At 45.8% G+C, this 14,980-nt stretch overlaps 1 protein-coding gene across 1 annotated transcript in view; it reads right to left on the bottom strand.

Annotated features, from left to right (window-relative positions):
• The window catches only part of Ccdc91 (coiled-coil domain containing 91), a 182,387-nt gene extending 177,068 nt beyond the window's left edge, over positions 1–5,319 (bottom strand). The window contains exon 1 of the mRNA XM_013352824.2: positions 3,740–5,319. The gene's annotated coding sequence lies outside the window, so the exon portion shown is untranslated. The remainder of the gene's footprint in view (positions 1–3,739) is intronic.
• Positions 5,320–14,980: the final 9,661 nt, after the last annotated feature.

Genomic DNA, 14,980 nt, shown 5'->3' with positions numbered 1-14,980 from the left:
TAATGGGTCAGGCAGTGATTAAAAGAATACAGTTTCCGTGTAATTATTTCGGGGCATAAGCTAAGCTAGCCATGCGGGCAGCAGGGTGCCTGGGACACAGCCCCCGCCGCTCCTATTTCAACAATGACATGTTCACATGTTATTTCTAAAAGATCCAACATGCTCCTGAAAATCTACAAGGCCAAGTTTGTCCACAGAGCTGTACAGACACTCAAGGTCCTGTGTGAGCACGCTGGAGAAAGACCTAGGACGGCCCTAAGACTCCGCCTCTGGCTCTGCAGAGTAGTAAATGTGCTCACCAGAGCACTATGGGCATGCACCATCTTGCAGAGACCCTTGGAAAAGGCTGGATGTATTAGTTCTATGCATTAATGGAAATAATTGCATGTGGCCAATAATCTATACAGACTTCAGTGACTGCACTGTAAAGACACAGAGCTGATCTTCAAAACAGACAAAGAACTCAAGAAATTGATCATCAAGCAAATAATCCAATAAAAAAAATGGGGTACATACCTAAACAGAGAACTCTCAACAGAGGAACCCAAAATGACACTTAAGGAAATGCTCAACATTTTAGGCATCAGAGAAATACAAATCAAAACAAGTCTGAGATTCCATCTTACACCTGTTGGAATGGCCAAGATCAAAAATACTGATAACTTATGCTGGAGAGGTTGTGGGTTAAAGGGAACACTCCTCCATTGCTGGTGGGAGTGCAAAATGGTACAGCCACTTTGGATATCAGTATGGCAATTTCTTAGAAAATTAGGAAACAATGTACCTCAAGACCCAACTATACCACTTTTGGGTATATATCCAAAGGATGCACAACCGTGCCACAAGGACATGTGTTCAACTATGTTCATAGCAGCATTATTTGCCATTGCCAGAACCTGGAAACAACCTAACTGCCCCTCTACTGAAGAATGGATAAGGAAAATATGGTACCTTTACACAATGGAGTACTACACAGAAGAAAAAATGACATCTTGAAATTTGTGGGCAAATGGGTCTAGAAAATATCACATTGAGTGAGGTAACCTAGACACAGAAAGACAAATAGTGTATGTAGTCACTCATAAGTGGCTTTTAGACATAAAGCAAAAAAAAAAAAGCCTACAATTTACAATCCCAGAGAACCTAGACAACAATGAGGACCTTAAGAGAGACATACATGGATCTAATCTACATGGAAAGTAGAAAAACAGAGACATACATGGATCTAATCTACATGGGAAGTAGAAAAAGACAAGATCTCCTGAGTAAATTGGGAACGTGGGGACCTTGGAAGAGAGCAAAAGGGACAGGAGAGGAAAGGAGGAGAGCAGAGAAAAACATATACCTCAATAAAAACAAATTTTTAAAAACAGAAAAAATAAATAAATGAAAAGTCAATCAGTCCTGCTAAAGCAGGAGCTAAAATGCCAAGAGCTGACTGCTGCACAGCAGCGCGGGCCACCCATCCTCACTCGCTGGAGTACCGAGAACCGCACACAGCAGCTGCCATGGAAAGCTGTGCTGAGAGGCTAACATGCACCTGCCACCTGGTCCAATATTCCACCTCCATATTTAACCAAAGGAAATGAAAACAAATGTCTCTTAATGATTAAATATGAATGGACCCCAAAATGGACTTTTATATCAGCTTCATTCCAAAATACAAAACTTAGAAACACCCTAAATGTCCACCAACTAGTGAGTGAGAACACGGTGGTCTACTCACATAAAGAAATACTACCTCCCCCCTTTTAAAGGAGACACCAAAATGGGTGCACCAGAACTGCATCTGGTGAAAAGCTGTGGGAGCAACGGGTGGCACTCTATCATTCCACTTACACAATCCCAGAAAAGGAAACAATGGTCAGAGAATACAGCTGTAGCTATCCAGGACGATGCCAACAAGCAAACTGGTGACGCTATGTGACCAGGCATCTGTCACAGTGTATACAAAGACATACTAACTCAATTAGTGGAAGGTTCTCCCTAAACTAAAATGTGAAAAAAAAAATGTCCTTTGAGAAAATGTACAAACTCCAATTCAAATAAACTAAACCCAAGTTACTGGAAACCGGAGTAAGAAAGGAGACACAGAAAGAAACCAAGCCCTTCAAATGTTTCCAAATCCAAAAGAAAAAAAACATTACAAAGACATGGATACATCCGATACAGAGTGGCATCACCAAAGTTTAATGAGAAGTTATAGGGAATAGGTTGCCAGTGGGCACTGTGATTGTGAAACTTAGAATTTACTTTTTCCTTTTGTTTCATAAACAGAAACACCTCACCCACCTCAATCCATTCCTATTTGGCTTGTGTCAAGAAAGAGCCCCTTCAAAGTCTTCGTCATTCATAAAAATTCTATATACTTTACAAACCTGACTGTAGCTGGGTGTTCAACATAAAGTGCCCGACTAAACAAATACCTGTCTGTCAATTCGAGTTTGAGACAAGTTAATTAATGATCAGACAGAAAAGAACAACCAATGTTTCTCTGAAAGATTTCCTAAGCAGTTTCTTTTCCTGTGAAGTATTAAGATTAAAATTTTTCTTAAAGACTCAAAATTCCTAGGCTAAATACCCATTAAGACGATACATTTTTCCATTTCATAATAGAGAGACGACTTAACTTTCTCGTTCTGTTTTATGTTTATTTCATGTGGATTATGCTGTTGCCAGGCAACCAGTTCACATTTCCCAGCCTACGGAACTGCCTCCTAGCCATCCTGAGGGAGATACCAAACTTCCTCACCAGGCAATTCTCCACACACTATCACACTGCACCAAGAAGGTGCAGCGAGCAGGCCTAGCATCTTCCCTGGGTTATTTATCCCAACAGATGCTGAGGAGACAACCCCAAAGCAGGAGAAAGTGTGGCTGTGAGGACCACAAGTGTAGGGCTCCGCACTTCTCACCGGTTGCTGCCACCCCGTCCCGTGAGTATCTGCAGGCTTCTGCCTGAAACCCTGAGGTGAGGTGATTGCTGGTCCACCCAGTGACAAGATGGTACTCCCTCAACCACACAGCATGCAAACGTGTTTCTGAGCCATCCACCAACCCGGGCGGTAAAGATCGGGGCGGACGCTGTCAGTGTCTACACAGTGGAGGAAGAAGTCGGAGTTTGGGGAGTGGGGGGGAGCCCTGAGGAGCCTCAGCCGAACCCAAAGCCTCCCCCCACCCACCCCGAGCGCTGAGGGTCGAGAGCACCGCGGCCGCGGCTGCCCAGAGGTGCTGGAGCGGCAGACAACTCGCGTGCAAAGCGGCAAAGCTTCCTCCGGAGGCAGCGGCCGTGCAGACGCGGCCTTCTGCGGGGGAGACCGAGGTCGAGCACTCTGCAAGGTGCTCGTCTCGGGTGGGAACCCGACACGGCGCCGTGGGCGTGTCACGTGACCGGCTCTCCCTGAGGACTCGCACTACCCGCCACGGGCGCCTTTGCGCAAAATGCTGAAACCGGAAGGGGTGCGCCGCTCGGCGCCGGCGGGAACCGCCGCCGGCTCGGCACTTCCGTTCCGTCCGAGCGACGACTGCGGCGCGGCCGGCACGCGAAGTTCCCTCTCCACTCGGGACCACGCAGGGGCAGGTCCGCACGGGCGAGGGCCGGAGCCGGGCGCCTCCCTGACCCAGGTCCCGTGAGTCGCCCGGCCGAGGCCTTGGGGCTGGCAGGAACTCGGTCACGTTCCCACCCGGGAACGCTCGCGCGCGGCCGAGACCCGGACCCTGACGGCGAGCACCCATTTACCTGCTCCAGCCGCTGCCAAGTGCTCCCGGCGCTGCTGCGCGCCGCACCCGGCTCCCGGACACGAGCCCCGGGACGCGGGCCAGCACCCCCCTCCCGGTGACCGCGGGCCCAGGTACCCAAGTTAAGGCTGCCCACGCACCACCCGGCGCCCAGGACCTCCTCACCGGAAGTTGATTTCCACCAAGGCCCGCCCAGGCCTGCGCGCGGCGCTCCAGGCACCCTGGGCGCATCACATGACCCCAGTCTGAAGCCAGCTGAACCTCTTTTGAGGAGAGGAGGGACCTGTGAAATGGACCGACCTGACCATCCTCAGAAACTGCATCGTGCCTTATCTTTTGCTCCATTCAAAACAAAACCATTCACCAAATGTTCCTCCTCTCAGGGATTCAGCAGGCTAGACCACCGGAAGAGACTCATAGTTGGGTGATCCTCAGATAATGGCACTCTACAATAGATTGGCTTTGGCTTGCGCTTTTCCTGACCTTCCTCAAGAGCTACCTTCTATTTAAGGTTCTCATTCTTCCTTAGTGAGAGACGCATAAAACCACCTACCAAATCAGAATGTTCCTCCGGTTGAGAACTCGGATCTGCCATGAGAAGAACGTTCTAATCCCTTCGCTTACAAGCAACTAAACTTGAGGCCCGAATAAAGCACCTGGCTGTATGACAGGCTCAAGACACATTTGACGTGACATCTGATCCTAATGGCTTTGCAGAAGTCTCGAGTTTCTGGACATGCCTAAGCTAAAAACTTGTCTAGACTGCTATGGATTTGAAGCTCTCTACCCTAGGACTGTAGTTACTCTTCTCACTCTATTATAGCGGTTCAGCCATACTCTGGAAGGCAGTTGGTTTTTCAGCTGCCATGACATCCTTATCTCAAAGCCTTCAGTCAACAGCTTCTGAAGGGAATACACACACCCTTGAAAGATTTTTGTTTGAGAGGGTTGTGTAGAATGTCGTGCCTGTTAGGTGGAAATGACCAACAGGTAGCACACTTGCTCTGATTATTTGAACAACATTCACTTAACAGTTTTTATTGAATGTTTACCGTTTACTTGGGACTAATCAAGTGGTAACAATCTAGAAATGAACCTGATACATTCAAGATTTTTTTCTGTCTAGTACTGTGGGAATTTGAGTGTGAGTCTGGACTACATATATTCATCATATAAAGGGCATTCTTAAACATCTTGGGAATTGCTTTTCTCTCTTCCACTGGACAAAATTGACAACTACATATAATCTCTAAACTCAAAGCGGGAAGTATCACCAGGATCCTGGCAAGCCTCCACTGAGCTGGGCAACTTGAAGCCATTAGTGGCTGATTGATTGTGATGCCTAATAGATAAGTATTACAGTACAGTAATACATATCAGGTCTCCTCACCCTTTTTCTATCCCATCCCATTCTTTGTACAAACAAGTGTATTTCTATTACAGAAATTTGATGCTATCTTACACATATTTTTTTCTCACACATTCTTTATTGTTGTTAAGCAACAAGTGAACGGCCACTTCTCATTTGTACATCCAGCAAGCTGCTTCCTATTTCTTGTTGATTGAGCAGTCTAATAGAAGTGAAAAGCTTTCGATAAGCATGTCTTAAACTGTTATCAATACCTTTGTGTCAGCTTGTGTCTTCTCTTCCGCCTGCCACTCTAATGCCTTTGGCTTTCCATCGAAACATCTGCGTGCTTACTCTGTCCCACCTAATCCTAAATTTAGTAGTACATGGACTTAATAGTAATGATAGGAACATGCTTAGAACATTCTGTGTGCCTATGGCATTGACCAAAATAGAATGAGTTCTATTAATTTGTACAATAAATCTACACTAGAGGTATATTAATTTAATCACCTCAAATAAGAGCACAGACTCAGGAAGGGTAATTTAACACACTATAAAGCAAGATGGGAAGCCACATTGTCCCCCAGAGCACACCACTCCACGTTTCAAGTCAGTGTTTCCCAGATATCAGACTCTCACCTCTGAAATTCCTCATAGGAACCTGTGTATCAGTACGCTCATACTTAAGCCCCCAGCCCATGCCCTTCAGCAGTCATCCCTTCCATCTCTTCACTCTCACGTCAGCCCCAGGCAACATTAATCCACTTTCTGTCACATACACTTGTTTCCTCTGGACATGTCTAATATGCACAACGTGTGACCTTTTGTGCCTGGTCTCCTTCACTTTGCGTAGTGTTTTCTGAGCCCTCTTACATGAATAATACTTCTATGGATCATCCAGCAGTTCTGTGCCCACCTTTACCTCTTGGATAGCTATTGGGAATAGACTCTAGTTGCTGAGTCAAATGCTAGCTCTACCTTTTAGAAATTCCACCCTCTTCCCCGCCCATTCTACACTCCCTGCAGAGGAAAGGCCTCTCATCTCTTTGGGGCCTCGCTTCTGGAACCGTGACCTTGAGTACTAAGCACAGTCCTTACCTCTACAATCACCTGACACCGTTCCTGACATTTGCTGCGCACGTGTCTACAGATCCACAGTACTCATAGTGAGCTGAGAGGAGCAGCATTGTCCACACCCTCAAGACCAAGTGGAGAGAGAGATGCAATCAAATCAGGAATTAGAGCCGTTGGGTGCCCCTCTCAACCTGGCTAACCAGGGGGTGTTGCTCGTTGGACAGAAAGCTCATGACAAGCCCTGAAGTGAAGCTAAGAAGCAGGAGCGCTCTTCAAACATGAAGGGAGGGGGAGAAGGGAAGGGCCGTGGCAAGTGCAAAACACGGCTTCCATTCCAGAGAAAATAAGATAATGTATTGGTGTTCAAATGTAAGTGGTCATGGCCTGGGAACACTGGTTCATACTACAATAGAATGACATGTTCCACCATGGATGAGATTGTGCGACTTCTTCATGGTCACAGGACAAAAGAAGGTCGCGGATGAATGCACCTTCCAAACTTATTGTTGAGAACATCAGCTAGACAGGTTACAGCTAAGCAGAGAAGTCTCTGCCTATATGTTTAAGATGTTACGACTTTTTTAGCCTTTGGGTCAGTAAATGCTGATGTTCTGCTAAGTTAATACATTTCAAAGATCTCACCTGTCAGTAAGAAGGGACGTTAGATCAGATGTGGACATGGGTGTAAATGGTTACTAAGGGGGAATAAAGACAGCCCAAGCTCATTTTATTTCTCGACCTGTAACATGCCACCACTCCATAACCAAGGACATTTTAATCAGTCAGTCCCCGGAATCCTCAACATAGATATGGCATTGGGACCGGGGGTACCATGGGATCACATAGGAAAAACAGGACTGTCTCTAGAAGAGGCAAGATAAGAAGGAGTTTTGCAAACTCAACAGAAAGATGGGAGTTTTATTCTGAAGGCAATGGGAAACTTTGGAGTGTGTTCATCAAGCCTGGAGGAATTGTTGAAGCAGAGGTGAGCAGGGGGAGAGAGGTTACCAAGACTAAAATAGCAACTGGCAGACATGAAGTAACCAGGATGAGGATCTATGAACTAGGTGGCCATGAAGACGACCCCGTTTATTGTAGGCAAAGGAGAGGGGAAGATCAAGATCTGAGCATGGGTCCAGGTTCTGAAGATGTTTAAAGAGGTACGGGGATGGAGATGCATTTGGAAGCAGCGGCCATAGAACACCAAATCACCCTGAGTCCCATCTAACAACTTCAGCACAGCCCTGGGAGACTTGGAGATGACATGCTATTTCTCACAGCTCTGAAGGTTGGAAAGTCCAAGATCTTGCTGAAAAGGATCTGATGTCTGATGAGGGTGCTTTCTGGTCCATGGATGGCACTTGACTTCACACAGTACCAGCCTTCCACCTGAAGACACCAGTCAAACCCATGAACCAATCATCTGCCAAAGGACACACCTCCTTACATAGTCGCACAGGGAATTAAACTGTCATGTGGATTTGGGAAACACAAACAGACCACAGCAAGGGGTTCAGAAGTTCTGCTGCTGACCATGGTGGTTTAAGTGTTACCCACAGAAATGACAAGGATCATAACAGAATTATGTAATATCTCAAGACATGATACCATGTGCAAGCTGAGAATATCTGAAGCGTTTATTATCTGTTACCCGTGAGGCTTTGCATGAAGTTCAGGGGAGAGTCCCCAAGTAGGTCTAAATATGAGAGTTTAGGAAAGACTTTTAGCTTGGTGTGGTGTGGTGTGTGTGTGTGTGTGTGTGTGTGTGTGTGTGTGTGTACGCATGCTTGGTGTTTTGTTTTGGTTTTTCACCATGGCATAGAGCTATGCAGTGTTGGGAAGATCCCCACACTGGGCTGTGCTTGTAAGGGGTAAATTTTCTGCAGGCACCAAAACCTGGAATACCCAGGCTTGCTTATCACTGTGCCCTCATGCATGGCAACAGGTAACAAGTTAAGAGTATGACTTAAAGCTATTGAGAGGTAAACACCAACAGTGTAATCAGCCTGCTGATTATGTGTGTGCTCCACATGCGCATTCATACAGGTGTATGTATACATGAGTGTGCATGTTCACACGGACATGTGTGTGTCTAGAGGCCAGACGTTGGCGTCGGGTGTCTTCTCGCTTCTCTCCACCTTGTTTCTACATGGTCCAGGTTCCATGGGAGCTCATCAATTGGGTAGGCTGGCCGGCCAGTGAGCTCCAGGGATCCACCTGTCTCAGCCCTACCCCACTGCCAGTACCGGAATTACAGATGTGTGTTTCCACACTTACCTTCTATATGAGTAATGGAAATCTGAGCCTAAGTCCTTATGCTGACAGGGCAGGCCTTTACCAGCTAAACCAGCAAGGATCCTCATGACCCTGTCACATGAGTGACAAGAACACTCACTCCGTTATAATGTCTTTGAGTAACTTCTTTTTAGTTGAAGATTTTTATTGATATTTTGATCATTTTTTTCACTACATTGTGTTTTTATTGGGAATTGATAGTTGTATATGCCGTACTGATTGCTAGACTTTAAGGCGGCTCTCTGGAGGGACAGAGAAAAAATGAATATGCCAGTCCTGGAATTATCACAGTTCTACTTCCTGGAACCATGTGGATTCTTTTTAGTGGTTGTTGGAACTTCATCTCTTCCAAGAATATATGAGTAGAAGTGTATGAGTCTCAGTGCTTTTATAGCTGATTTATTAACATGACAGAAACAGATCTTGGAGCAGGTCCAGGGAGCGAGACAAAGCCATAGACTCCAGAGGTGAAAACTAAGGGTTGATTAAAGCAGTTCTAAAGCCTTCACATTGTGTGATTGTCCAATCTATTATCTGTTCAGGTTTCTGTTACCTGCACCTAAGCCTTGATGGTGTAGAAGGATTCCATATCTCTAGCTTCAAATGAAATATTTGAATTAAAACACAGAAGGGCCTTATCTGCCTTCTTCCCTCGGCCTTGTTTGGGCTGTAAAGAGGTGAGAGTTGAGCAGGTGCACATGGGAGCTATTCTCCAGATTCGCGTGACATTTGCTTGTGGGAGGACTACAAGAAAGGATTCATTACATTCATTTATGCCCCAGCAATGCTCAAGCACGCATGGGCAGCCCATTTATGGCAGTTCTCCGATTGTTCCTGTCCTGGGCAGTCCTAGGTGCTTGTGTTATTGTCACACCCAAGGTTCCACAGTCTTCCTTTATGCCGTCTATCCAGGGTTTTGTTTTGTTTTGCGGCGGGGCGGGGGGAGGGGGGCTTCCACTTCATCTTATCCCGTGCACTCCTCCAAGCAGTGCTGTCTTCGGGTATCTGCCGTCATTCATTCTCATAACATGGCCACAGTATCTCTAGAGCCATTTCTGTATTCTGTAGCTTACTTCCTTCTGTAGAAGGAGATGTTTCTGAAGACCATCATTGTACAGCCTATCTCTTCGTGTGGCGCTGCTGGGAAAGGACACTGGACACTAAGCAGAGACGCACACAGTTGGAGAACACAGTGAACGGAGAACGGCTTAGTTCGTTCCTGATCTTTGTTCAGTTAGATACCCTCTGAGTTACGCCCGACACACAACCATCCTAGAGGGGATATGTGACCCCTAACTTCTCACTCTGAGGTCACCAGGGGACCCCTGTCCAGTCGGCCAGTTGTGTCCTCATCACACATCTTTTGGTTTACATCCTTAGCCTAGGTCCAGCTGAATGAGAATCTCTCTTCTATTGATATGGGAAAACATGAATTGCCCTATGGTAGCTGAGGGCAAACGCTCCAAGGGGGGGGGGGGGGAGACAAGCCAAAAAATTAAGAGAAGTCATAATTTCATCTATAAAATGTTGCATCAATTAATAAACACGTATTTCATGGTCACCTGCTTTTAACGAGGACGTCTGAGTAACTCACAAAAGTGGTGGCTGAAGATAAAGGGCGCATGCGTCCTCCCTGTACTGGAGCTCCGCATCACGTCCTTGAAATAAGCAAGTCCTTCCTGTGCAAGCAAACTTCTAAAGTCTGCACTGGGGGCGGAAGGGCAGGGATAAGTGCAGGACGGTGCCCGCCTAGCATGTGCAAGCCCTGGGTGGAATCCCCAGAAAAGAAAACCCATCTGTCCTCACCTTTACTTACAATCCTGATCTCACTGTAACGAACAAACAATCAAAAAGGTTAGGGCTGCAATAATCTTATTTCCCCGGTTAGTTTTAATAGGCAAGCTATTCCGGTAATGACAAACGGTTTCTCAAATGGCACACCTCCAGCAGCAAAATGCTACTTTTTACACTGCACGTTGGAAAATCAAAACAGAAGTTGAGTTTTACGTCCTCACTGGACCACTGCATTGCTTCCTTCAAAGCTTCTGCAATCAGTACTCCGGGCAGCATGCCAGGCAAGAGCTGCTGGTGCAACAAAGATAAATTGAGTTTGAACTAAACATTTTCATAAATTTTGGTGCACCACAAAATTAACACATCATGAGAAAACTCTGAAGTTTGAAAAATGGGGTTTGAAAAAACATGATTGAACCCCAGGCGGCGTTCTCCTGAGTCTGATCACCCTTTCAAGTTGACCAGAAAAGGGGGAGTATTACATGGGAACAGCGGGCGGTCTTCCTGTTTATCTTTCTTTTTCTCCTAGTCTTTTTGGGGATTTGGGTTTTAAATAATTTTAATTATAAAAGGTAATTGCCTCTTTAATTATGTCAAACTTTAACCTAGCATAGAAAAAAAGAACCGATAGCAAGTTCTTGCTAGTGGAGATTATTCTGCCTGAATAGGGATGCCCTACCCAAACTACACACTGTAGAGTGTGCCTTCACCTTCACCATCAGCTCAACTAGATTTAAAATCACCATGGAAACATATCCCTGAAGACCTATCAGAAGGCATACAGCACAGAAACCTGGGAAAGAGACCCATCATGAACGTGTGCAGCACTGAACTATGGACCAGATCCTGACTGAATCTAAAGGAAAAAGTGAGCTGAGCACCAGCGTTCCTCCCTCGGCTTCCCAACAATGGATGTCATGTGACCAGTGGCTCGTGGTCCTGTGCCTTCCTCTTGAGAACACCTCTTCCTTTTGGGCTGCTTCTTATTGGGTATTTGGTCACAACAGTGAAAGAAGAAGTGGATGTTGGGGTACTATGGAGACAAGCACATCTGACTGACAGGCGTTACTCTCCTTTGTTTAGGTTTTGTCCAATTGTGCTTTGTTGAGCTTCACCATACACAATGATGCAAAGATTGAGTCTAAGTACATAATACATATGTGTCCTTGTTAGGGTTTCTATTGCTGGAAGAGGCACCATGACCACAACAACTCTTATGAAGGAAAACATTTCATGAAGTGGTTCATATTTTCAGCAGTCCAGTCCATTATCATCATGGTGTGACGTGGTGGCGTGCAGGCAGACATGGTGGCATGCAGGCAGACGTGGTGGCATGCAGGGAGACATGGTGCTGTGCAGGCAGACATGGTGGCGTGCGGAGAGACACAGTGCTGTGCAGGCAGACATGGTGGCGTGCAGGCAGATGTGGTGGTGTGCAGGAGACACGGTGCTGTGAGGGTAGACATGATGATGGAGAAGTGGTCTGAGATGCTAGGCATAGCTTGAGCATGCACAAGACCTCAAAGCCCACCTCCACAGTGTCACATTTCCTCCAACAAGGCCACGCCCACTCCAACAAAGCCACACCTTCTAATAGCACCACTCCCTATAAGCTTATGAGGACCAATTACATTCAAGCTGCCACAATGTGGTAATACTTAAGTTCCTTGATGTATATCACTAGACACTTAGGATTTTATCACTTGAGAGACTATAAAGGGTATTTTCGGTTAAATTTCTCAGAATCAGAAATTTAACGTGCCCTCATTGAAGCAACAAAGTAGCAGAAGCTGCTCAGAAGCCTCCCACTGAGCTCTGTTCTTCTTTGGAAGTAAAATAGTAGGGAGTAAAATCCAGATTAGTAAATTCACAAGTAAATTGTTGCAGGAGCTGAAAAGTTTGGCTCTTGAAACCATCCAAGTTTGGTATAATTTAAATTTTCAATTACACAATAAAAAAATTCATTCCTATTTAAGAAAGTTGTAGATGAATTAGTTGGTTGCACTGGGAAAGTGAAAACATCGATACCAGAGTGGTTATTTTCATCAGATTTGAATTTCATTAAAGCCAGCACCTGCTTTTCATTTCTGCTCTCTGCCTCAGAAAGAAAACTGTCACTTGTCTGGAAATCACTGAGGACCAGGACAACGTTGATTACAAAAATTAGTGAAATACCGCATCAGAGCCTGAGTTATTGGGATCCATCCCGAGGTGTGAGATTTGAGCATGCTCCTGCTGGTTTGGAAGCTGTTCATTGTTGATTCAGCTGGAGATGGTCCCCAGTCAGGTGGTTATGAATCCACCAACACATCTGGCAACATGGTAGCTTGAGCAGATGTGGGGTCAGTCCGAGCCAAGATTCTCGTGCTATTGGGTTCCTATTTGGGCTTTGGCCTTCTCTGCAGCAGTGAGAATCCTGCAGATGTTTACATGGGAAATGGTGCTAGCTTCTCTGAGCCCTGGGAAGACTGTTCCTATCGTGGTTTTCACCCGACACTTGGGAACACACGCAGGTGAGATATAAGTGCAAAGTCATTTTTTAAAGCCCTGGCTTAGAATGACTCATGACAAGTCTAGATTCAGTTTTGGCCAAATAAAGAGGAAAATCTTACCAACTGATGGCCGCCCGATGACCTGTATGGAAAGAATTGGTGGACCCGGGAGAGCACACAATTGAGAGAAGTGATCACATCACCAGATGTGACATCATTGTTTGGCACCAGCTGCCAGCCTGGCCATAGAGAATGCACAGTCCACTCAGCTCCTGAGTTTCCCTCTGGATTCCCCTGGGTTCAGCAGAGGGCACTGTACATAGTGCCTCTACTGATACTTCCGCTGTTGGAAAAGTCAAGGTAAGAGACCCAGCCTGATGGTTACATGTTACTATCACTCATAATACTGTATCCTGTAAAGGAGTATAAATGTTACAGGTCAATTAAAATTCAGATAGAAACCAGCCAGCACACAAGGTGATAGTCTAGGGAAGTTACTAGATTCACTGTGTGTTCACCACAATGAATTCTTAAAGGCCAGAAATTAACCAATCAGCTCAGGATTTATTGCGTGATGAGATTTTCGATAATCCCGTGTTTCAAACTTTCAAGTTTATGGTACTCATTTTGGAATTACTAAACAGATTTGCCCCTTTAGTCTTAAAAGTATAGACTATTATCTAAAAGAGGGTAAATTTCACTTCCCCTCCCTGTGTGTATACATATGTGTGTACGCACACACACATGTATACACACACATGTGTACAGGTGTGTAGTATTAGGAGCGGCGGGGCTGAGTCCCCGGCACCCCAGCCGCCTGGCTAGCTTATGCCCCGAAATAACAACACACAAAGTGTATTCTTTTAAACACTGCCTGGCCCATTAGTTTCAGCCTCTTAGCCCATTTCTAATAATCTATGTAGCACCATGAGGTGCGCTTACCAGGAAAGATTCAGCATGTCTGACCTTGTGGCTGCCTCAGAGAGCAAAGCTATGGCATCTGCCCTGGGAGAGGGGAGCATGGCGTCTCTGAGCTCACTTCCTCTTCCTCCCAGCATTCTGTTCTGTTTACTCCACCCATCTATGTTCTAACCTATCAGGGCCAGGCAGTTTCTTTATTTAGTTAACCAATGACCTTCCTCCATCACAGGTGTCTACATAGAGGCTAGAGGAAGACATCAGGCACCTGTCCTAACAGTCTTCAATTTATTACTCTGAGACAGGGTCTCTCAAAGAACCTGGAGCTAAGTTTGGCAGCCAGCAGACCACTGTATTCTCTGTCTTCTGCAATATCAAGATTACAGATGCACACTGGCTTTGTATGTACGTGCTGGGCATTTGAACTCAAGTCTCCATGCTTACGTAGCAAGTACTCTTAACATATTGAGGCATCTCCCCAACCCCTGAACCAGCTCCTTACACACAACCCACACCTGAATACTAAAATATTTCTGATTATGTGCCTAGAATATCTGAGAGCACTGACTGGGAATGGTAACAATAAGTTCAAACATCTGTTGATTCTCCTCATCAAGAGTTTAAACTCTGTCATGGGATTGCAGTGAGAATAAACAGTGAAATATAGAGCTGAACTATATAAAAATAAAAGTGGTACCATAAAAGTACCAGGAAGCCGAGGAGATGAGGATGCTGGGTCTAGGGTTCAAGTCTGAGCTGACCTCACAGGCAGGGCAGACACCATCATCATAGGTACCCACTGATAGTCAAGAAAGCCTCTCCCCCTCAGACAAAGGAACCACTGGTATATGCAGAATCAAAGGACCCAAAGGCTTGAGCCTTGCAAGAGTTGTGGGAAATGATGTCAGAGACTCAAACTGTGGGAACGTCTTTGACATGCTGCAGACACAGAGCCAACAGCAAAAGGTCATGTAGGAATGAACGGCCTATACCACAGTTCTACACACAGAAAGATCAAGCTGGGCTGTCCGGAGCCTGAAGATGGAGTGGTGGTGTGAATGAGAATGGCCTGCAAGGCTCATATTTTTAAATGCTTGGTGCCCAGTTGGTGGAACTCTTTGGGAAGGATTAGGAGGTGGGCCTTGCTGGAGGAGAAGTGTCATGAGGGGAAAGTGATAAGAATTCAAAACCCATGCCATTCCCAGGTAGCTCTCTCTCTGCTTTGTGCTTGTGGGTCAAGATATAAGTTCCTGCCATGTAGCCGCCTGTGGGTCAAGATATAAGTTCCTGCCATGTAGCCGCCTGTGGGTCAAGATAT

This window comes from Microtus ochrogaster (genome assembly GCF_000317375.1).
Source record: "Microtus ochrogaster isolate Prairie Vole_2 chromosome 14 unlocalized genomic scaffold, MicOch1.0 chr14_random_2, whole genome shotgun sequence".
Classification (NCBI taxonomy): Eukaryota; Metazoa; Chordata; class Mammalia; order Rodentia; family Cricetidae; genus Microtus; species Microtus ochrogaster.
This window is presented reverse-complemented; position numbering and strand designations above follow the sequence as displayed.